This window comes from Mastomys coucha, unplaced genomic scaffold (genome assembly GCF_008632895.1).
Source record: "Mastomys coucha isolate ucsf_1 unplaced genomic scaffold, UCSF_Mcou_1 pScaffold13, whole genome shotgun sequence".
In the NCBI taxonomy this organism is placed as follows: Eukaryota; Metazoa; Chordata; class Mammalia; order Rodentia; family Muridae; genus Mastomys; species Mastomys coucha.
This window is the reverse complement of record NW_022196895.1, coordinates 20345853-20351858: the sequence shown is the minus strand read 5'-3', so window position 1 is coordinate 20351858 and position 6006 is coordinate 20345853.

The window sequence follows — 6006 nt, the reverse complement described above, 5'->3', positions numbered from 1 at the left end:
ATGGCCCTACAAAGCATTGTCATTGTGAGGTGTACTGGCTGATTTTATATCCTAGACACAAGCTAGAGTCATCAGAGAGGAAGGAGCCTCAGCTGAGGAAATGCCTCTATAAGATCTAGCTGTAGGACATTTTCTTTCTTTCTTTCCTTCCTCCCTTCTTTCTTTCTTTTTTTTTTTTTTTTTTTTTTTTTTTTTTTTTTTTTTTTTTTTTTTTGGATTTTTGAGACAGGGTTTCTCTGTGTAGCCCTGGCTGTCCTGGAACTCACTCTGTAAACCAGGCTGGCCTCGAACTCAGAAATCCACCTGCCTCTGCCTCCCAAGTGCTGGGATTAAAGGTGTGCACCACCACGGCCTGGCAGGACATTTTCTTAATTAGTGATCAGCTGGGGAGGGCTCAGCCCATTGTGAGTGGTATCATTCCTGGGATGGTGATCCTGGGTTCTATAAAAAGGCAGGCTGTGTAAGCTATGGGAAGCAAGCCAGTGAGCAGCATCCCTCCTTGGCTTCTACATCAGCTCCTGCCTTCAGAATCCTGCCCTATTTGAGTTTCTGTCCTGACTTCCTTCAATAATGAACAATAGGCAAGTGTAAGCCAAATAAACCATTTTCTCTCCAACTTGCTTTCTGGTCATGGTGTTTTATCACAGCCTTAGAAACCCTAACTAAGACATTAGGGTTACCGTTGCTATGGTGACCATGACCAGAGCAACTTGGGGAAGAAAGGAGACAAGAACCTGATGACAGGAGCTGATAGAGAAGCCACAGAAAGGTGCTGCTGAGTGGCTTGCTCCCCATGGCTTGCTCAGCCCGTCTTATAGAACCTAGGACCACCAACCCCAGAATGGTACCACCTAGAGTGGGCACCCCCCCTTCAATTGCTAATTAAGAAAATACCTTACAGTGGATCTTATGGCACTCAATTGAGCATCCTTCCTTTCAGCTAACACTAGCTTGTATCAAGTTGACATAAAACTAGCCAACCTATCGTGTCTGTTGCAGAAACAAAGCCCAGGCTCTCCTCCTGCCCCACAAGGTGATCTTTGTGATTCAGCACTCAGAGCTGGGCTTGAGTTACATTTCGTTCCACTTCTACAAGTGACCAACCAGGTAGTCTAGGCCAGTCTCTAGTTCAGTCTTAAATTATTAATCCTTCATAAAATGTACATCCTGATAGACTCAACAAACAGGATTCGTGTTAAACTCGAAAGACTCAGAACATCCCATTCACCCCCTTGAAGTCTGGCTGGGATCTCTCACCTCCCAACCTCCCATGGTCCGAGTTAGAAAGTTGCGTCTCCCCTCTCCCCCCCCCCACCATCGGAACCTCCTGCTTTGACTGTTTTCCTCATTCCTCTTGGATGGAAACTTGCAGCCCATGGGTGGCAGCTGAGCATCCCGTGACAGATCTTCTTGTGCTTGTCTTTGGTTTCTGTCAGCTGTTCTTTCTGCTTATCTTAGATATGTACCCATCTTTTAGTCTGTGTGTTTTAACAAACCAGTTCTTTTTTATAGGTCAAAGGAAGATATAGATTAAGTAGCTAAGTAAACAAAAGTCATTGAGGATGTAGCTTGGTTGGCCGTGTTTGCCTAGCAGGATTGAAGCCCTGGATTCAGTCCCTAGTGCTACAGAAAACCACTCCTGGGGACACAAGCCTATAATCCCAACTTTCAGGAGGTAGAGGCAGGAAACTCAGAAGTTTAAAATTAGCCTCAACTATGTAGTGAGTTTGAAGCCACCCTGGGCTACATGAGACCCTGTCTTAAGAAAGAGAGAGGGAGAGAGGAAGGAAGAGGGAGCGAGAGAAGGAGGAGGGAGGGGGGGAGAGGGAAGGAGGGAGAGGAGGAGGGGAAAGGGGAAAAAGATGGAGGGAGGAAGGAGGAGAGGGGGAAGGAGGGAGGGAGGAACAGGGAAGGACAGAGAGGGAGTGAGAGTGGAAGAATTTGTAACTGAGACTGGGAGAGAGTAAGGCATGGTGGGTAGAGAGCAGAGACGGTGATGGACAAGCTCCTGCGGAGTCAAAATCAAGGATCCCAGAAAAAGCACTTGCTGGTCCTCATAAGCATCCTTAGTTCTTTATGTGTTTGGTGTTCCTTGTGTCCTACCATGATCTATCTGTTCCCCATGGATAGCAGGGTCATAAACCCTTAAAAGCAAACTAAAGTGAGGGCCAGTTGTCTGCTTGTGCTGGTGACTAGATAGGGTGGAGACGGGAATCCTTTCTACTGTAAACACAGGACTCCTGGATCCACCTGGGTTTCTTCCATGACTCAGGGGCCTCTGTTCCAACTGCAGACAAAGCCCTTCCTGGAAGAGCCAGTGTTTTCCTGGTCTACAGGATGCTGGCTGTTGACAGGTGCATGGTGTACACCAAAAACAGCTCTCTCCACTGGGCTCAGGAAGATGAGTCACATCCACCAACCTGGTGACTTGGCGTCTTGGCTCTTTCCATTGTGCATGTGGCCAGCATGGCCTAGAGTTGTGCAATGTGGAATATACTGAAGGGCTTTTGCAGCTCTTCAGTCACAACCTTCGTGATATCTCCCCTAATAACTGGGGAGGAAACTGGTCACCAGTGATAAAGAAGAGAGTGTCTGGTCTTGTCAAAGAAAATACCAGACCTTGAAAAAACAATGCCTCAAAAGATTTCATATGTACAGTTGCCCACACTTCTTGCTTGACTGATACATTTTGTAGAGGAACCCTGGCCACTCATATATGCCTTTCTGTGTAGGAAGCGGTCTCAGGGACATTGGGTCATCCTCACAGGAAACATGGTCTGAGCCTGCCTGAAGCCTCTCAGAACGAGGTAGGGAGGGTGTGCATTGGCTCCCACGGGACCACTGCTCCTCACCACTCTCCTCCGGCCATGGTTTTGTGCAGCATGGCAGCCCCTCTTCAGGTGCTGATGCACTTATACCTCCAGCCTCCAGAACCAGGAGTTCTGATAGAGCAACAGCAGATCATCCTGAATGCCATTTATAGTTAAGAAAAAAAAAAGTTAAAAAATATATAATGGTTCACGCCAAGGAGCTCATACGTGACTCCTAGGCAGGGAGTAGATTATTTGGGGTGGAGGGTGGCAAAGAAGGGGACCTTAAATATTTGGAAAGAGAGGGAGAGAAATCCAATTTAGTTCAAGGTTAAAAACCCAATGATACTCTCTCCTGGAACTTGGGCTCACATTCTTGGTGTGGCACCTTTCTTCTAAGGCTTCGCTCCATAAGCCACCTCATCTACAAGGATGTGGGCCTGCCCTCTCTGTCCCTGAGTCAGAGAGCTTCAGCCATTCCTCATGGGGCAGTGGCCCCTCCTAGGAGAACATCTCTTCTCACTGTGTGTCTCCTCACAGCAAGCCTGCAGAGTGCTCACCTCACACCTAGGGAATTTGAAGTTCAAGAGTAACACAGCACAGCTCCCAGCGGGGCAGCAAGGGTTCCTAGCCAGGCAGCCATGTGTGTGCACAGGACACCCCAGCCCGTTTCCTCTGAAGAAGACTGACCTGCAGTTCCCCAAAGAGGCCAAGGAGGAGACAGGGACTCTGCACCGGCAAGCACATCCAAAATCATTCTGCAATGCATGATCCCACACCAAAATTCTGTGATGGCACCCAGGAATTCAGCTAACCGTGTCCAGATAGTGCTGAAGGGCTACTTTTGAGAATAAATTAATGTTTTAACCAGAGGACTTGAGTAAAGTGTGTTGCTCACCAACATACAGACGGGCTTCAAACCTACTGAAGGCCTAAAAGAGAAAAAGAATGAAGGATGTGTCTTACAGCAATGCACATCCTTCCTGCTGGTTCCCTGAGGAAGCCCTGGCCAACACACTCTCTTGGAAGGGAAGAGTGGGTAAACGTTTTAATTAAGCCCACTTGTCACTGGCATTACAAGGCCTCGCAGTGTGTCTCACAATCACATGTGCTTTGTAAATTTCTGGGTACGACAATTGCAAGAAAGAAGATATTTGATGTCTCTGTCAATTGTGATATTTTTTTAAATGGTTGCTTTGTTCCTTTAGGAGTCATTGAATCTAACAGAACTGAACTTGGGCTGATGAGCCTGGCGGGCCAGAGCTGGGAGCAGTAGGCAGTGAGTGATCTTATTTTCATTTCAGAAGATTTGCTGGCCCATTGTCATTCCAGAAAGGCTAGTTTTTGTTTTTCCTTTTAAATCAAAGTAATGGGGGATGGGAGGCCTGGTAGATGGCTCAGTCATTAAAAAAAAAAAAAAAAAAAGTGCTTGAGGACCTGAGTTTAAATTTTAACACCCACCCAAAGAGTAGCAGGTTACACTTGTGCCTACTGCTGGGGAGGTGGAGGCAGGAGGATCCCTGGGGCTTTCAGCTAACCAGTCTAGCAGAATTGGGGAGCTCCAGATTTGGTATAAGATTCAGAGTGAAAGAGGAAGGCCCCTGACATCAAACTCTGCCCTCCACACACATATACACACACTACACGTGCCCCTGCACACATCCAAATGATCACACACTACATGTGCCCTCCACACACATGTGCACACACTACATGCGCCCCTGCATACATCCAAATGCATACGCTTTGGGGGACGGGCATATTTTTGTGCACTGTGTATCTTGATTTTTGTACCCAGAGATCTGGTTGTAGTCCGGACTTTTGGTATTATCATTACTATGAGACATGTCCTAACTCAGTATTTTGTAAAATGTACTCTATCACTGTCTGATTGAGTTTGTGAGCAGGTCACATACTGTCCCATCAGTACTTATAGAACAACATTCTTGCTTTATTATGAACCATGAAGGAAACAGTCTTGGGGACCCAAGCTACATGAGAGTCGGTGGCCCACGCCTGTGCGGGAGTCTCCCCCTACAGCCAAAGCTGGGTAGGGGAGGAAAAGGTGGGATTTCAGGGCCTAGAGAGAGGGAGAGCATCCCAAGTGGGACATCTCAAATGGGGAGCTGCCATCGGGACACAAATGAAGGAGTTGCCAGAACAAGACTAAGATGGCAAGTAGTGGGTCACATGGCTGGGCAGTAGTCTAAGGCCAGCACTTAGACTACTGTTGGGTACTGTTGTTGGGTTAGAATAGCTCAGAATCTGTCCAGCTATAGTGCCAGAAGGTTCTAATAAATATAAATATCTGCGTTATTATTTGGGAGCATAGGTGGGCATTAAAAAGTCCCTACTTATACACACACAAACACACACAATCAGAGTAAGCTGCGGCTGTAAGAGCCAGAAGACGGCAGCACTGTTGCAAGTTCCTGGTATCTCTTGGTAATAGAGTCCCTTCCTCAAGGAAATACCCAGCCCCATTCCATCCTAGGTGACAACCTGGTTGCCTTTTGCCTATTCTTTTTCTTCCTTTCTCTTTTTTTCCTGTTTGTTTGTTGAGACAGGGTTTCTTTGTGTAGCCATGGCTGTCCTAGACTTTGTAGACCAGACTGGCCTTGAATTCACAGAGAATTCACTTCGCACTCCCGCCTTTGTGAGCAGGTCACATACTGTCTCATCAGTACTTACAGAACAACATTCTTGCTTCATTATTAACTATGAAAGAAACAGTCTCTGTGGCCCCAGCCTGGGGGGGGGAGGGGGCTCTGGGAAGGGAGAGATGAAGGAGTGTGCTGGCTCCCCATCCCACCATCCTCACCACTTCTGCAGAACAGATCCTGATGGAAGCTTCGCATCCTCAATTCATGGTTCTCAGAACTGCATTCTGGGTATGGGAGAGTGCTTAAGTATCACTGACATCTCTGATCTAGTATCTCCTGAAATAAATTGTACCCAGTGTCATAAGCCTTTTCTCACGTTATGGCAACTCCTTCTCTGTCCCTGTTTCCTGGAGCGGCCAATTATCCCTCAGTTCTCAGTTCGGTAGTTGCTTCTTTTGGAAAACTTCCATATCCCTTTGCTGGCCCTGCCATCCTCCCACGGATCCCTACTCCACAGCTGTCTTCCTCACCAGGCTGAGATCCTCTGCTCTGAGAGACTGATTCCCTGTAGACCCTGAATGCAATAGAGCTCT